At 36.4% G+C, this 19,726-nt stretch overlaps 1 protein-coding gene across 5 annotated transcripts in view; it reads right to left on the reverse strand.

Moving 5' to 3' along the window:
- LOC150096283 (bridging integrator 3-like) overlaps positions 1–19,726 on the reverse strand; it is a 185,066-nt gene that overhangs the window by 144,052 nt on the left and 21,288 nt on the right. Inside the window, exon 1 of one of the 5 annotated variants that reach the window (XM_090409314.1) lies at positions 8,713–8,857. The exons of the other annotated variants lie outside the window; for them this stretch is intronic. The gene's annotated coding sequence lies outside the window, so the exon portion shown is untranslated. Of the gene's footprint in view, positions 1–8,712; positions 8,858–19,726 lie in introns of those variants that run through there. 5 annotated transcript variants of the gene reach the window in all.

Below are 19,726 nucleotides of genomic sequence, written 5' to 3' on the forward strand. Positions count from 1 at the left end.
TTTTCCAATAAAAAGGGACCTCATCCATCTAGAGTGTCCTACCGGAGGCTCAACAGAAAGTGTGTACATGCTGCGGTGTAACCATAGGTTCACTTTTTTTTTTTTTTTGACCACTACATAAATTTTGTAAAAGAGGTAGGCATAGTTTATTTATTCCTTGTGGTTTCCTGTTAGATAACTGTGTACTTTTTTAAACTGACATTTATTTTATCCTTCTTGATAAAATAAAGGAAAAATATTTAGTCATTTCTTGATGATGATGCAGAGATTAAAAAAGCAATAATCAAGGAAGATGGTGTAGTGATCCTTCAGTATGCTGGTCAAAGTCATTTTGCCAACAAAAATGATCCAAATGAAATCAAAAATAAGCCACAGGAACACCATCTTGTGTACATTCTATTCCAAATTTCATTAAATTTCATTCTGTCAGAGAAGAGTTATTGCAATATATAATTTCAGCATATTTGTTCCTTTGTGTTCCTTGCAAATGGTCTAATGAAACAAAAATTGGAATTGCTTAATAAATTATGCACAGATCTGGTCATCTAGTTTTCAAGCCGATGAGGATATACCAGACAAAGTGCAGAGAAAATTGATTAAAGTGGTGTCAAGTCACTGAAATATTGGGTATGAAGCGGATGGGTAATATAATCTAAGCATATAAACTAATAAAGGACTGTTACAGATTAATGTGGAAAAGATTATAAAGTTAGATGAAAATTTCATTCCTCTCTCGTGTAAATTTTTGACAATCTACCAGAATATGATGAATAGTGAGATGTGTGTTGCATTTTTCACACATGGGAGGGTCATCAGCTCTCAGTAAATAAGAATGCGTAAGGTGACTGTGACCTATGCAGAGCCTAGCAAGGACAACCTCCTCCCTTCTCTTTGTACGGCCAGTGTTTAATTTCAGGTTTAATGTTATATAATTTGTTTGTTGATGTTTCTTGCCATGTTAACTCCCACTGAGCAATTAGCTTTGATCTTATAAGTTGTCTGTAGTCTGTATATGGAACTGTCAAATAGTACGTGGAGAAGGTATGGGCTGATTTAGCAGCTGCATCTGCAGCCTCATTTCCTTTGATTCCGATGTGGCTGGGAATCCAGCAGAACTGAACATCGAAATTAAGGATTTTCATTTTGTGAAGCAAGTGTAGCACTTCATAAAGTACTGGATGTGGATTATACATAGGAGAGGAGATAGCCTGTAAAGAGCTCAATGAGTCTGTATAAATTATACACTTTTGGTAGCAGTTTTCTTTTATATGCACAAGTGCAAGCTAAATGGCACGTAACTCTGCTGTATAATTACTGCAGTCTGGTGGGATCTGATTTGAGATAATAATGTCAGGAAATGCAGCAGCACAGCCAACAGCAGTGTTAGTTCTTGAACCATCAGTATAGATGGGTAAGAAATCAGCGTGTGCTGCTCTGTGTGCATTAAACAATTGCAGGTAAATGGATGATGGGGTATAAGATTTCTGTAGCTGACAAAGTGAGAGGTTGCAGGATGGTGTGCAAACCTGCCATGGAGGAATGCTGTTATGTTTAGTGTAGCTAATGTTGTCAACATTTATACTAACAGCTTGCACAGTTTCTTTAATACACATACCAAAAGGATGTATAGCAGTTTGATGTGTGTGATATTGAGCTTCCCAATGCAGAGAGAAGGTACTATTCCATGTAGGGTGATCTGGGAGAGATTTTATTTTTAGGGCGTAATTAAGAGACAACTGTTTCCGTCGAAGTGATAGAGCCAGTTCATTTGCTTCTACATAGAGACTTGGAGTGGGTGAGGTGCGAAAGGCACCAGTAGCTATCTGTATACCCTGATGATGGATTGAATCCAACTATCATAGGTTACTCTGTCTTGCCGAACCATAGATTTGGGACCCATAATCCAGCTTTGAATGTATATGTGCACAATAAAGATGGAGCAATGAAGTTCAATCAGCACTCAACCCAGTAGAGGATAGAGCGCGAAGGAGGTTCAAAGTTCTTTTGCACTTTTCTCTTAGTTGACGAATGTGTGCTAGAAATGTGAGTTTTCTGTCAAAGATAAGTTCCAAGAACTTGGTTTCTGTAGTTACTGGAATAACAGTAGGTCCCATTCTTAGTTCAGGATCTGGGTATGAGTGCATTTTCGACAGAAGTGTACACAGACACTTTTTTCTGTTGAAAACCTAAATCCATTATTAAGAGTCCACAGAGAGACATGATCAATTGCTCGCTGAAGTTGTCTTTCAATTATCCTCATGTTACGTGAGTGACAGTAAATTGTGAAGTCATCAACATATAGAGCATTGTCTAAAGTGGGAGGAAGCTGTTCAATGACTGAGTTGATTTTAATAGCAAAAAGGGTTACACTTAAGGCAGAGCCTTGGGGAATACCTTCTTGAAGATATGGTCGAGATAACGTACTTCCCACTCTGACTTGGAAAGTTCGCCTGGACAGAAAGTTTTTAATAAATATAGGAAGGTGTCCTTTGAGACCTAGGTTATAGAGGTATTTTAATATGCCATATCTCCAGATTGTGTCATAAGCTTTTTCCATGTCAAAAAAAACCGAGACAAGATGTTCTCGCTTCAGAAATGCAGCTCTTATACAAGTTTCTAACCGAACTAAATGGTCTAAAGTTGATCGATGTCTACGGAAACCACACTGTGTATTGGAAAGAAGACTGTTGCTTTCTAAATACCAGAGAAATGTGGCATTAACCATTTTCTCTAGTATCTTACAAAGACAGCTGGGCAGAGCAATCGGTCGATAACTATTTGCTTGTGTTGGATCTTTTCCTGGTTTTGGGATAGCAATGACAATTGACTTATGCCAAGAATTTGGAAACTCTTCTTCTGCAAGTATTCTATTGTATAATAAGAGAAGAAGATTCATAGAAGATGATGGTAGATGTTTTATCATTTCATAATAGATGTCATCAGGTCCTACTGCACTAGGGTGAGATTGTAGGAGAGCTCTTTTTTAGTTCCTCCTTGACAAATGGCTGATTATATGGCCGAAGAATGTTGGTAGAAAAATTAAGCCTTTGTTTCTCTTGCTGCTCTTTCAGTATTAAAAATTTCGGAGAATATGAAGCTGTTGCTGAGATTTTAGCAAAAGTTTCTCCCAAAGTATCTATCTGCAATAGCTTTGGGATCAGCAAGAACACTCCAATTATAGTCTAAGGTGGGCAAACAATGTGTACTATATCTGCCTTTCATTTTCCAAATTTTATCCCATACAATTTTTGGACTGGTCATTTGATTAATTGATGTAGTAAATTGGATTCATGATTGTTTTTGACTCTGACGTCTTATAAAACATGCTTTGACTCGAACACGCTTGAAAGTTATTAAACATGATGTGGTGGGGATATCTACGAAATATGCTCCATGCTCTTTTTTGGCTGCCTGACATTCTGGATTCCGCCAAGGCTTTGGATAGACTGGAATTCGAGATCATGTTTTTGGGATGGAGGTTGTTGCTGCTTGGACAATGCATTCTGTTATATATTTTACAGCTTCATTGATAGGTGTTTGACTGATGGCATCAGTATTAAAATTTGCAAGATGAGAGAAAGTGTTCCAGTCAGCCTGGTCCATTTTCTATATAGGTATCTGTGTGGGTGAACATGGTTCCTGTGAAGACATTGTACAAAGAACAGGAAAGTGATCACTTCCATATATGTTCTCTTCAACGTCCCACATGAGCAGTGGAAGAATGGAAGGGGAACAGATTGTAAGATCAATTGCAGAATATGAGCGGGTAGGCATATGGAAGAAAGTATTGAGTTTCTTATTTAGAAGAGAAAGGTTATTATTATCAAGAATTTTTTCAATGATTCGACCTCATCTATTAGTGTTGGCACTACCCCATAGAGTATTGTGACTGTTAAAGTCACCCATCAAAAGAATGGGTTCAGGCAGTTGCGAGATATGGTTATCAAGACCAATTTCATTTAACTCAGCATGTGGTGATAAATAAATTGAACATACTGTAATAAGAAATCCCACAGAGAAGCGAATCGCTACCGCTTCCAGAGAAGTATTAAGTTGGACCTGATGGAAAGGAGTATGACTGCCCACTAGGATAGTTACTCCTCCATGAGCAGGACCATCTCCAGTTCTATCCTTACGTACAACAGTGAAATTCCTAAAGGTACGGTCCTCATTGGGTCTTAAGTAAGTTTCCTGTAGACAGAAACAGAAAGGTTTGTGTTTCTGCAACAACATCTTGATATCGTCAATATTCTGGCAGATCCCAAGACAGTTCCATTGTAAAAATTTTCCTATTATTTTGATTTTATTGACTTGTCTAGTTCTCGAGAGGTTGAGGGCTTACCTTTGTCAGATTTATATTTATCCACTGTTTTAGGGAAGTATGGATGGCCAGTGTCCATCTCTTCCTCTGGTAGAGTGTTCAAAACATCAAATGTGTTAGGGTCAGTTGGTATGCTTAGTTTGCTTTCAGTGGGTATCGAGGTATCCATTTTTTCTGTGCGAGTGTCTAGTGGTTTATCTTTGAGTGAAGTCTCCACCATAATTTTTTTGACAGATGAGTTTTCATTGAATGGGACCATTTTTGAAGTTGTCTCTGGAGTAAGGCCATAGGTCTTGTGATTAATGTGCTCAACAGAGAAGCACTTGCAATCGTAAAGTTCAGGTATGGTGAAATTATCAAATGGTGGAACAGACACATGTCTGAGTTGCTGTTGGCACTTTTTTAATTGTTACTTTTTCAGCATAAGAGGATCATAGAACAGGTGTAATGGTGGGCATCCTGATATGTTATGTTTTGTTCTGTTTTAATTTTGTAATCTCTTTTTCATCTTTCCATTTCTGACATGCATGAGAGTATTCTGGATGATCTCCCTGACAGTTGACACATTTAGCTTTTTTTTTCACAGCAAGATTTATTATCATGTGCTTTACTACCACATCGGGCACAGGTAGTAGAACCACGACAGGCAGTTTGGACACGTACATATCTTTGACATTAAAAGCATCTAAATGGATGATACCCTGCTTTTACAGATGTCGGAGGCTTAGGGAACCTCATCAGGAACATCAAGGAGATCCCATTCTGATATCACTCCTCTACCGGAATTGAATGTTCTGTGAGGTGTTACTGCAATTTGTATTCCACCATTGTCGTTGCTCTCAGTAGTTTCTCGGAATGTTTTTTGCACATTGTTTCCACAAGGAAATCACCAGAACGCAATTTCTTGACAGTTTTGGGAGGTCCTGCCAGTCCTTCTAAACCTTTTTGGATAAAGAAGGGTGACATTTTCCCAATTGGTTTTTCACTTGTTGCATGAATGATTAAAAAGGTTGGTACATTTATGTTAGTATCCGATATCTTTTGTTTCTTACTTCTGTTTCCATATGCTGTGTCTATATTATCAGTACTTGGTTGGGACTTTGTTAGGGTCCCTGAAACATTTGAGGATGAAGAATTCATATTCAAGGAATTTTTAATTCGGTGCCAGAGCTCCCCACCCACCATGGAACCACACATGGACGTCCACTACCTGGCAAACAAAGACTGCGCTCAGGAGTGGAACGCCAGGGCTACCCTGGATGCTATACCAGCACTGCAGCAGGTCTAGGATCCCAACCCCGGACCATGGGGTGAGAGACTTACTGCAACACCGTTGACCCTTGCAGGCAAGCCCACTAGCCAATTGATCCTGGCTGGGCCATCCAGGACCACCCGTCTTGCTGAAGCAGGGGCCAAAGTAGTGCAAGACTACCAGGATCCCCCCCCTTTCCGGATGTCCACGGATCGCACAGCACGGCAAACACTGCGTCAGATCCTGGTGATGGTGGTCTGGAAAAAGGATAGTGAAAAAGACTCAGAAGAAGTAGAGCAAAGAATGCGGGAAGAAAAGCAAAGAAAAAGAGGAAGAATGAAAAGGGCCAGTACCATCACTGGGAGGTCCCCTCCACCACGAACAGGTGCCCCACATGGAGGGAACTAATAAGGAAACTGATAGCATAACAAAAAGTCGGCATATAGCTCATGACTAGTCTCAACAAACAACTGTCTTTAAAACTTGTAAAACAAATATTAAAGAATATAACTCTAATCATGAGTTAATTTTTTTTATTTGACTTTTAATTATCCATTAGCTTTTGAGATCATAATATTGTTATTATTCATACTACACATAAAATCTTAAAATGGAATCTCTGAGAATGTTGACAAAATTGAGTCCTTTTGCAAGAGCTTCTGTTTCAGTAGATGCCAATGATTATCCTAATACATTCAATACTCTTTTTTCCACACCCAGGGGAAAAATAGTAACAAATAGTAAACTTATGGAAGAGCAGAAGAGTGAGACAGGAGAGATTGAAGAGGTGTTTATGAATGGGGAAGTGAGTGGCATGAGTATGGACAATGAGAGAATTGGTGTGCAAGAGGAACAGGGAAACAGGGAGGCTCAGGATGGACAGGGGTACACAGCGTGAGAAAGGTGGATGCTCCAAGAGGATGTGAGAGCATGCATAGAAAGAGAGTTGAATTGGATGACCTGGGATCAAGAGGAAACAGTTGGAATTGAAAAGGGTTCTAAAATGAATAAGCAGAAAGGGAAATGCCCCCCCCCCCAGTCAAGCAAGGAGAGATCACATCGAATAAGTGGTATCGGTGGAACTAGCTGTAAATCCAGGAATGAGCTGTTGTGTTTGTATATAAATGCTAGAAGTGTAAGAAACAAGGCAGATGATATGGTTGCATTAATTGAGTCTGTTCAACCCAAAATTGTTGGAATAAGTGAGACATGGTTAGATGAGGAAGACATCCTGACAGGAATAGAGAAGGAAGGGTATGATGTGTTTCTTGAGAATAGAAGGGGTAAAAAAGAGGGGGAGAGGAGAGTGCTATTGAAAATAGACAAAGAGTTAGGTCCATACAAAGTAAAGATGCAAGAGGGAATTAGTGCCAGTGGTTTTGAGGCAGTATGGTGTGAGATAGTGGTTAATGGAATGAAATACTTGGTTGGATGTTGTTATAGACCAGGTAATGTGGATGGTAGTGACTATGACAAGTGTGTCAGGTGTTGTAGTTAAGTTGTTGGAGAAGTTTGTGAGAACTAGGATCCAGAATTGCGTTGATAACAATGATATTATCTATGATCGACAGCATGAATTTTCTAAAGGGAGGTCATGTTTTAGTAATCTACTTATTACAATAAGGTGACTGCTTCCTTGAACAGAGGAGAAGGATACACAGTAATAATTAGATTTCACAAAGGCTTTTGATAGATTACTGCATGATAAGTACAAACTAGAGTGGATGAGGTTGGATATTAGATTGGTGCATTGGATTGGAGACTGGCTATCTGATAAGTATCAACAAGTTCTGTATGGGGGAGCGATATCCAGGAAAAGGAAAGTCACTAATGGTGTCCCTCAGGGGCCTGTATTAGGACCATTACTGTTTAACTTGTATATTAATGATATTGATGAAGATTTGGATGGAGATATTCAGCTGTTTGCAGATGATGCAAAGTTGGGATGAACCATGAAGAGTAGAGATGTTGTGGTCTTACAAGAAGACTTGAATAAATTGAGTGATTGGGCACAGGAATGGGGATGCAAGTTCAATGTTGCAAAATGTAAGGTTTTAAAATTTGGAAAACAAAGATGGGTTTCAGAATTTATGCTTGGTGAGGATATATTGTCGGAAGTGGAAGAAATAAGAAATCTGGGGGTGATAGTGGATAAAGATCTGAAATTTTGGGGACACATAGCCAAAATTGTGAAGACAACACAAAGGCTTCTGGGAATGATGCAGAGGACACTGACATGTAGAAGTAAGGAGATTCTTGTTCCGTTGTATAAGGCTTTGATTAGGCCACACATGGACTATTGTGCCCAGATTTGGTTACCTGGTTTTCAGAAGGACAAAAGATGTTGGAAAGGTTCCAGAGGCAACTGACTAAGGTAGTTTCTAACCTCTGGAATATCGAGTATGAGGAAAGATTGAGAAGATGCAACTTGCAGAGTCTGGTGGACAGGAGGAAGAGGGGAGATATGATAGAGACCTACAAGTTAGTAAGGGGTTGTTATAGGATTAATGCTGGAGAGGTTCTACAGAAAACAGTGGGAGATCAGGGGAGAATCAGAGGTCATCCCTGGAAACTGTATAAAGAATGTGTGAGTAGGGGATTAAGAAGCAGGTTTTTTTTTCATGCAGAGTTATGAATGATTGAAATGCCTTGCCTGAAAGTGTGGTGTCATCAGAGAATTTGAGTGTGTTTAAAGCATGGTATGATGAGATGTATGATAAAAGGACCTCCCAGATGAGTCTTTGACTCCATGGGGGTCTTGGGTAATAATAATAATTCTGTTTCTTAAATAGCATTAATTATTATTTTTTGGTTCACTAATGTTATATATTTTGCATATATATCTTTTATTTTGATCCAAATTGGGGGAGGAGGATTCCAACAGTGCAGCAGGATACACATTACATATGGGATGGTGCATTGCCTTGAATAGCTGGCCAACTTGTCTGCTGCTGCTATTTGGTTGTATCACTATTTTTTTTTGTATCACTAAAGGACAAAATGAGTTACTCCTTAATATTTAATTTTTAAGACTAATTTTGTGTTAAAAATGTACATGCAAAACTTATAAAATGTTTAAACAATAGATATCTCTTATATGATACTATAAGATTTTAAAGTCAGAAAACTGTTCTCTCACACTTTCTAGAAGGATAGTTTCTCTTTTCATGAATGCACTTAGATGTTGTTTCCATCCAATATGTTGGACTTATTTGCTGACCTGGTTGGCCGAGTAGTTAACGTAACTGCTGTCTGACTAACAGGCTGCTGATTCAAATCTCACCATGGACAAGGATGTCTGTGGATATTTTTTAGGCAGGAGATGAATTTCATTACAATGAAACTAATTCCTCAATTACTGGAGACTTGAAGTGGCTTTAGTGAGTTCCATGTTTAGTCTCTAGAACATGGTGCCCAGATTATGTAAAAAATAAATAAATAAAAATACATATAAAATTAATAAAATAAAATAAAAATACTTATCCCACCTACAGTACCAATGTACTATACTTTAAACCTTTCACAGGTAGCAATCACATAAACATTCTATCATTATATGGAGTATAGTCCACAACAATTTGATGAAAAGATATACTTTTTTCCTCGGGTCTGTGGCCTTGCCATGGGCTCTTCTTTCTTCCTATGACAGCCTTTTTTGGGAAAATTTTAAATCTAAGGTTGTTGATAAAAAAACAAGAGTTTGCACTTTAAATTTGTGGGATATATGAACAATCACTATTCAGCCATTCAAATTACAATGGAACTTGAACAATAAGGTGCACTCCTCTTCCTGGACATTTAAAAAAGAGCGAACACTTCATATGTTCAGTAATTCGTGAAGCAATCATATTGAGACACTGTATCCGAATGCTTGAAAATTTGAAGTTTAGAGCATATATTACAAAAGGTAATTAATGCAACCCAGAGGATTGCTGCAATACTAAGATGACTTTGACCAGTAGAGATAAAAGAGTGACAATTCCATTGCATAAAGCCCTGATTGGGCCATTTAGACTACTGTGCCCAGATCTGATCACTGGGATTTCAAATGGATAAATTAACACTGGAGAGGTAGAGAGGCAGATAACCAAAATGTTATCAGGACTCTACAATGTTAGTTATGAGGACAGATTGAGAGCATGCAAACTACAGAGTTTGGTGGATAGAAGATAAAGTGCTGACATGATTGAGCAGTTAAACTGTTAAGAGGTATTTACAGAATTGGAACCAGGGAGAGGGGGGGAGAGATTTTCATATAGTAGAACAAGAGGGAGAAAGGACAAGAGACCATTCCTGGAAGTTGTGAAAGGAGGTGGTAAGTAAGTGGCTTTTTGAATGGAGGGTGGTTCAGCCATGAAATTCACTGCCTGATAGAGTGCCAAATATACCAATGGTGAATTGGTTTAAGGAGCATAATAGACTATTGTCCAAGATTATCCTCCAACTAGTCTTATGACTCTATGGAGGTCCATAATAATAATAATAAACACATCTCATCAACAAACAAATTAGTCATTCTTTTCTAGGCAAGATGTTATTTTTTCACAAGGCTATTAACTCTATACAAATCCCAAATCAGCTCATCTTTACAATACTGTTCACACTTATAGGGTGGTGCACCTATAACCTCTTTAAATAATCTCAATAGAGGTCAGCATTTCAGCCAGAGATTACCCTTCTTTCAGACACTTACTTTAATCTCTGTTTCTCAGATACACTATTTCACAGTTGTCTCTTTTACATGTGCATCCATTGTTACTACTCCAGTAAACTGGTAACATTATTCCTCTACTAGAATTCTGCTAGACCTGTTAAAACAAGAACAGCAGCTGTCCACTATCCCTTTTCAGTACAACTTGCAACACATCTAACCTGCTTCTCCTCTATTTATTTCAACTACCTCTGTTTTCTGGAAAAGGCTACTTAATAAATGTTTCCCAAAAACTACAACTTCTCAAGAAAAATGCCAACATTCTTCTTTCCCAATCCTCACCAGCATTATACTGAATGGCACACACATAGCACTAATGCTGGATTCTTCTACTTCTTTATGATAAATGTTTAAAAAAGTCAAAGATATTATAGGTGATTAGAATAAGAACAAATTATTATTATGTAACATCTCCAAGGACTCATCATGGGAGGGCACTATATGCCACACAAAACACCATATGCATTACTTAATCGTTCATAGCATCCAGCTATCTATCACGTACGCATTACACATTCTACTACCCACCAATAGCATTTTTTTTATCTGTTAACTGGGTGTGTTCTCTGGCCTATATACTAGATGGAAAAACCAAAGTTCCAGGAGCAAATACCCTCACTACTTCTGTAAGAAATTGGCTAACTCACCTTCATTTGAAAAAGCCTATACAATAATTCCTCTCATCATTTATTATTATTATTGCACCCTCCATGGAGTGGACAGACATTGTGAGAGGTTCTTTTTTTTTTTTTTCTCTCTCACCTTCTACTCTTTTTAAAATCTCATCTGGATTAATCTGATAAAATCCTCTCACTAACTTAAATGTCTCTATCACATCACCTCTCTTTCTCCTATCCAAAAACTCTGAAATCCACATTTTTTCAACCTCTCTCCATTGCCAGCAGTCCAAAGTTCTGATCTTAGTCACTCACCTCTGGATCCTCTCCAATGTCTCCCCATCACATTGAAAACCAGATAACATGATTTGAGCACAATAGTCCAAGTGTGGTCTGACCAGTGCTTTATATAGTGGCACAAGCACTCCATATCTCTACATGATAGAGCACGTCTTATTATAGCAGCGCTATGATGTGCAGCCTTTGCAACACTAGCAATATGTCCTCTAGACTTCAGTCTACTATCAACCATCACTCCCAAATCTCATCCACTTCATGAAATATGGCACTGATGATATAGTACACAGCCTTATATTTCTGCACTCCAAATTGTAACACCCTGCACTTATTGATATCAAAACTACAACCCCACTCCTTTATGTAAGTAAAAAGTCTATTCAAATCTTCCTGAAGGGAATTAACATCAGCAGGGCTACTTATAATTCTTACTAACTTTGCATCATCAGCAGACAACTGAAGATCCTCAGTCAGTCCACATGATACATCATTTACAAACAAGTTAAACAGCACTGGGGACACCACTCGTTACCACCCTATTTTGATACTGCTCCATCATACATAACCTGCTGGTATTGTTCAGAGAACCAATCTCCGATCCATCTAATCAATATACTACCTATTCCCATCCTATACCAAATGCTTTTGCAAAATCCAAGAATATCACTGTATATGATTCTCCCTTATCTAACATACCCATTACCCTATCATAAAATGCAAGCAAACTGCTTAAACAGGACCTATCCTTTACAAATCCATGCTGACTATCATAAAGAACGCTATGTCCATCAACCCAATCCTGTATTCTATTCCTAACCAATCTCTCCAACACCTTGACCACAACTGCAGTTATACAAACTGGTCTATAATTGGAACTGTCCTAGAAATATGCTTGGAGTGGTACTATTTTGCCTTCTTTCCACTACTTAGGAACCCTATCCACTGAAAGACTTTCATTAAATAACCAGGTCAAGGGCATAAGCCAACTGTGGTGCATAATCTTTAAGAATACATGGTGATATGTCATCCATTCCCACAGCCTTATTAACAGCTAATGCAACCAATATGTGACACACCTCTCATTCTTTGATATTGGATCATGATGAAGAATTGAGATTGCTTGCTCTCCTCCAATCAAAGAGTTCAATGTCCTGTATTTTTCTAACTGTTCTATGAAGCTGTTTATTAAAGTTATGCTCTCAAGGAATAGCTATAATGAAAGACAAGAAAAATAAATAAATAAAAAATTGCTTCCTTTCAAGATCTTCTTTGTAATATTGTGAAGATTATGAGATTTCAAGAAGCAGTTACTTTGTCATCTGCTGGAGTGATACTGGTAAAGATTTCATAAAGTTATATTAAAGTGGCATACAAACTTAAAAATCACATAAAAACAATCCTTCAATCCTCACCCTTGGGGGGTAAAAAAAATCTGGTATATGAAATACCCTGCCAATGTCATAAGCCAAACAGAAAATGTATTTGAGGTTAAAAAGAAGAAACACATAGTAAAGAGATACAGGGGTACGCGAAAGGTCTTCAGGGAGTATGTGGCAATTTTCGGCTATGCATCATTAACGCATGGAATCATTATATTACTCAACAAATAGTGCATACAGGATTCCAGTTGCAAATAGTGCAACTGGGATAAAAACGGCACTAACTGATGAATCACATCTCCCCTCCAACAGAAACTGCTGTATAGACTCGAGCAAAACCATATGTTGCCGGTGCAACAGCATATGGTTTTGCTTGACACCACCTCCGTCGTGAACGTGTTAAAACTAAGAAATATATAGTGAATGTGTTTCAGATAATATGGAATCCGGTTGAAGAGAATCAGGATTTCAACTCAACTGTTGAAATGCTAATTTGTCTTTGGTTCATGCAATCTTTTGTTAATACCGCACCAATCATATGCATTTGGGTAGATGACTTTGACGATGCACACAAGCACAAGGAAACAGTTCTCTATGCCTAAAGTAGCAATAGTGAGTAGGAGCTTCTTGGTAAGTCACACCATTTGCAGTTTTTTTTCTGAAAACTTTAGTTTCCGAAAATCCCCGCATATATCTTGCAATACGATTTTTTAGTTTTAATTTTGGGAAAAAAGTGCAAATTATATTCGAGTAAATACGGTAATTTTTTTAGCTTTCAAATTCTAAAGTTATGGATCATTCGTTAAAGATTGGATTTATAAAACCCATAAAAGAGAGCAATATAGCTAATACAAGCAGCTGTAAGCAACAAGAAAACGTTGACATTGCATCTGGATCAAATGAAATTGATAAGAGTATGTCGTCTGACATCTCTAGAGAACCAACTAGGAAGAAGAAGATAAAATATCTTCGTAAGTATGATATGAATTACTTGAAATGTGGATTTTCCTGGACGGGAAGTAAAGAGGAAATTATTCCAAATTTGGTTCTATTAAAAATAAATCGTTTTTTTTTTTTTACGTGAACATATCAATTCAAATAAAACAGACATTTACAATGAAATATACTTTATTTATTATTTGATAAGGGGATACTTGGTAATAATGAAAATTTAAGGAGTACGTGGATATCTGAAGTTTGAGAAACAGTGCTCTACATAAAAGGAGGTTTTTGCAAATAGTTATACTATAAATTAAAGATACCAAGAAATTATATACTTGGTTCAATCCTTTATCCAAGTATAAGCAAACAAATTTTGCACCCGAAGTATTTTCAGGAGTGGAGCAACTCATATATAGAAGCTAATGACTTCACATCACTTGCCTTAGTATTCCATGATGCAAAGCACATATCCTTGAAGACGTGTATAATGCTATGAATTATGGGAAGGGTCACTACCCAGACTAGTTTCAACCTTCACTGAGGTCTCATCAGTGGGAGCCAGACCCAGAGATGATACCAAGGTTGAAGTAATGCAGAAGTCATATTTTCCTATATAGCCAAAAGGTGTCACAAAAGGGGTCAGGCTTCCACTGATGAGACCTCAATAAAGGTCGAAACCAGTCTGGGTAGTGATCCCTCCCATAATGCATAGCATTATACATGTCCACAAAGATGTGCACTTTGCATTATGGGATACTAAGGCAAGTGATGTGAAGTCATCAGTTTCTATATATGAGTTGCTCCAGTCCTGAAAATACTTCAGGCGCAAACTTTGTTTGCTTACACTTGGATAAAGGATTAAACCAAGTATATAATTTCTTGATATATTTAATTTTCATAAAAGGTGAGATAACAGAGGACTGTTCTCTTATGCCACTGAAAAGTCACATGAAGTGAAGTGGAATCAGTAATCACATCCTACCACTGTGAAGTAGAATATAAATATCTTTATCAAGGTAGCTATTTTGGTGAAGGGACAAGGCAAGATTTTCTTCACTAAAATAGCTTTTTATGTTGTGATCAATCATTGTTATGCCTGGTAGTATTCAGTCTTCTACTATGGCTCTTGTAGTACTGGAGAGTTTTTCACATTGTAATGTACAATTTCAGCCCATGACATGCAGAATATGGTAAGGCAATAATGAATTAGATTAATAATAATATTATTATTACATAACAAGGACTCACTGGGGAAAGACCCACTTCTTCACTACAGAACTCATTATCTTCTATACTTAATCCTCCAACTGCATTACTACCATCAACACACAACACCATCTACTGCCCACCACCACCATCACCACCCAACAGTATTTTTTGCCTGTAAATGGTGTTTATTTTGCTAAATTATGGAGACTACAACTGTGTTAGTAATAATTACTTTAATTTCCCAACATTCTGATCTCCATATTAAGGTCAAAACTTCATATACTGTAAATTGTGTTCTCTCAACTAATTTGCTTGTATGTGGGATGAAAAACATGAGTTTCTGGGAGAGAAAAACCCTGCTACCTCTGTATGAGATCAGCTAACTGCTAACTCACCTTCAATTGAATATATCCCATATAAAGATTCCTTTTGTCATGATGAGAATCGAACTCAGTTCTTTTCCAGTCAAAAGGTGGTGCATTGTTCCATTGTTCTTCCAATTGCACTATGGAGGTTCTTAAAGATGTAATATCTTCAGAAATATATGCTTTTATCCAGTGCTTTTATTGTAACATAACAGATGCTGGTACTCTTGGTTTCATATACTAAGTAAACATGCAAAAAATTATACATTTACCTAATACTTGTATGTCACAATGTCACTGTTAATATAAAAGTGCTAGTATGCTGTATCGTTATGTACCATCCCCCCCAAAACTGACTGTGCATAAGAGTGTGTGTGCGTGTGAGAGAGATTTGTGTTTTTCTCCAGTAGTAGCCCTACCAGGAGAAAATTTTATTTTCTACGTCAGTGATGGCGAACCTATGACACGTGCATCAGCACTGACACACTTGAGGGTTTCAGGTGACACACCTTGGATGTTGAAAGATGTTGGCATTCTGATGAAAAAACTGCGATAAATCGTGTAAGATTGCTCTCAGTTAAAGGCGAAGGTAGGTTTCGGTTCATTGAAAGAATTATTTTATAGTTAGCCTATTTCTATTTTATTTTGTAGTTAGAGTATTTCTATTTTATTTGGTAACTAGACTATAAACAACAAGCGTTTTAAGTTTACGTTTTCTTTCTTAATCATAATTTCTGCATAGTCATATGATATTATAAAAACTTATAAAAATTATTATCAATATTATACGATACAAACTTATAAAAATTATTATCAATATTATACGATACAAACTTATAAATACGTGCTTTATATATTATAAACTTAAAGTTTTCATTTGACTTCTGTGTGAAATTCGTTCATGCATGCATTCCAAGTTTCTCGACTGAGTAATACAAGTTCTAAACATATTTAAAACCACTTTAACAGAAAATATAATTTGCAGCATTAAATATTGAATTTATCTGAGTAAATAATGAAAACATTTCTATAGTTGCAATAAATTCAGTAAATTTTGTTAAATAATGCAAATAGTAACAACCTACAATGATGTTGCAACAAAACCTACTAAATAGCTGCTATTTAGTAGCATGATAGAGAGTAAAATGTAACAAGGTTGCTACGAACATACTGATAATAAATCTGGAAACCCTGCTGAAAGAAGTAGTGGTAGTCTTGCATGGTCTGCCACTTAAGTAATTTGAGTTGCTGGTGTATAATTCATTTCCAGCAATTGTTAGTTCTTATTAATTATTACTGCTTAATTACCGCTGGATATAATTGTGCTCTTTTTTAATTTGTGAATAGCACTAATAAAAAACTAAAATTATCACAGAAAGGAAGTGGAAGAAATTTCCAAGATGCCTGGACTGAACAATATGGTGTTATTGATAGAGGCGATAAAGTTCTCTGTAAATTGTGTGGTGAGCTATCTGTGAGTAGAACTTGGAACGTAAGAAGACATTTTGAAACTAAGCACAAATGGCTCCTAGAAAAAAACTTTTGAAGAATGCAAAGAATACATATCGTATTCTTTACGTCTCTAAAAGTCACAAAGAATACGATCTAAAACTGGCAGAATAACAATCAGGGACTTTAATTAAATTTGTTTCAGGACCTTCAAATTTAGTAGTCGCAAGTTACAGTATTTTACATACTATTGTTGAACATGGGAAACCACTTAGTGATAGTGATTATATTAAAGAAGCTTTCGTAAAGTGTGCACCATTTTTATTTGAGGTCTTTCATTATAAGGAAGCTATTGTAAAGTGCATGAAAGAGAGTTACCATTAAGTAGGAATACTATTAAAGATAGAGTTATATCAATGAATGCTAGTATAGAAAATCAAATACAACAAGACTTGAACTCATGCCATTGTTTTTCCATTTGTCTCGACAAAATTAGAGATATTACATCATCAGCTAGATTGGTAATTATTACAAGGTATGTTCACGGTGATTCTATGCACGAGGAATTGATAAAGTTTGAAAATTTACCTCAAAACACGACATACGTGACTGTGTTGTTAAAGTGTTCCGTGAGAAATGGATAGATTCATCAGGAGACACTGTGTGCGAAATCAGGCTTAAAGGATTTGGATAATGTGATGAGAATTGTGACAAAGGTAACTAATTTTATTGCTGCCAGGGCTTTAACCAAACGAGAATTTAATTCACTTTTAACCAAAGTTGAATCAGTGTGCAATGGTCTATTAATGTACAATAATATTCGATGGTTGGATCATGGCCAAGTACTTGAACGGTTTGTTGAATGTTTAAATGAAATTAAATTACATTTAAATATGAAGGGAATGGAGCACGAATTTTCTCAGTTGAATGATTCTGCTTTGCTCAGTAAGCTGATGTTTTTCACAGCACCTGAATGAACTTAATATACAATTGCAAAGTTTTGGAAAAATCTGTTGATGTTATGTTTGATACGATCAAGAGCTTTCCGAATAAACTCAAAATATTTCAAACTGATTTAGAAAGTAACAATTTTAAGTATTTCCCAAGAGTGAAAAAATTTTTTTAACGAAACCAGCCTCAAAAATCGTGAACAACATATCAACCAATCTATCGAAGTTCTAAAGTCAGTAACTGAGCAGTTTTCTTCTAGATTTGAGCAATTTCGAATGTTGGAACAAACAATCCAATTCATAAAGTATCTTGATGAAACAGAATTCATGGATCTTAAATTAGATGGCGTTGAGTGGTTGGATTTAAAAGATTTAGAAATGCAACTAGCTGACTTCCAGTGAAATCCTATCTGGAAAAGAAAGTTTATTGCTCTTAGAAATGAATTAGAAGACTCGAGTGGGAACGTCTGCATGATACCACATGCAAAAATTTGGATTGTGAAATTTTAAGCGTGTGGAATAGCCTTCCCGAAAACTTTCATGCTCTTAAAATCTTTGCTAAAGCTCTTCTAACAATTTTGTCTTCTATACTCTTGTGAAACTATTTTCTGCCTTAAACAATATCAAATCGAAAGGGAGAAATAGATTGAGCAATGATTTCAGTGCTGCTTGTGTAGCACTAAAATGTACACACTATAGCCCTTCTATAAAGAAACTTTCTACCAGTACTCAGCAACAGAGAAGTCATTAAATGTAATGCAAGTTTGTAATTTCACTTTATTAAATTAATCCCTTAACATACAAAAGACGTCTGTGACACGTCTTTTGTTTATTGCACCAAAATTGATTTTGAATTTTGGTTTCACATATAAATACAACCGAATATAGACGCTAGACAATCTTGTGCCATTTCCTTTCAGCCGAGAAAAGTTGCCAGTGACGTGTATTGGTTATTTCGTTTGCTTTTGCACAAATTCATCATTATTTTTCAAATAATGATGAATTTGATCCAGCAAATCACCCTCGCCCAAAAAATTGGCAGAAAAACGACCTGCTTTCTGATTTTTAATTGGTACGTTAAGGGGTTAATTGTATAATATGAATTCATAAGATTTTATATCAATGTCCTATTAAATAAATAGCCTAATATATGTATAAGTCACCATCTACGATTATGTAATTAAATTTATAATGCATGTATGCAAGTGGCACATCAACAATGTCAATATTTAAAAAAAAAAAAGATGTTTGACACACCTGGGTAAAAAGGTTCGCCATCACTGTTCTACGTGATTGAGTTGCATAAAGTATGTGTGTGTGTGTGTGTGTGCGCGCACACACACATGCATGTAATCATGTAGATGGAGAAACAGGCAGTTGAGGATCATTTATGTAGTGTCAATTACCAACTACCTGGGTCCTTGGACTCCAGGTATCATCAGGTAATAATAACAATAACTTTATTTAGATGCTATTTTTTTTTTTTTTTTATTGTAACTGATTTGTTTCAGATCTTGTGTAGGTCACTGAAGAAGATAGTTTTTAATTTGGACTACTGAAGCACAGGAGATAAACAACAAAAAAAATCACTGTCTATATGTAGGGAATGTTTGTTTCAAATAATGGAAAGGTAGTGAAATATTAGAGATTAAAATAAAAATCTAGATGGACTGATGCAGTCAGCAGTGACTTAAATGACTGAAATGTAACAGTTGACAATGTTTCACAGAGCCATTTCGATGAAAACTGCCTGCACAGCACAAATGGAAGAAAGACGATGCATTGCAGCCATTGATTGGAAAAATGCCTAAGTTCAATTTTCGTAGTGATGAGAGGAATCTTTATATGGTTTTTTTTTTCAATTGAAGGTGAGTTAGCCAATCTTATATGGAGGTAGCAGTTTTTTTTTTTCTTTCATGACTTATACCAGGGGGGGTTTAACCCATTGATCGCGATCGACCGGGGAGTGATTTTTGGTCGATCTCTTGTGTATTCCTGCTTACTTACAAATTTAATTAAAACCGAAAGCATAATATTTTATTTATCATTATTTTGTATTATTTTTAATTCGCTTTAAGTGTACTGCTATTGTTTATTATTTTTTGTTAAGAAAATGACTGATTGTCAAATCAGTAATTTTCTTATAAATCTGGGTAAATGAATTAATTTGGATCAGTGGAAGTCAAACAGCAATCCGAGCGAATATGATTATAAGCAAAGTGTAAAAACTCGAT

This window comes from Typopeltis vanoorti, chromosome 19 (assembly GCF_054136105.1).
Source record: "Typopeltis vanoorti isolate ZY-2024b chromosome 19, IOZ_Tvanoo_1.0, whole genome shotgun sequence".
NCBI lineage: Eukaryota > Metazoa > Arthropoda > Arachnida > Uropygi > Thelyphonidae > Typopeltis > Typopeltis vanoorti.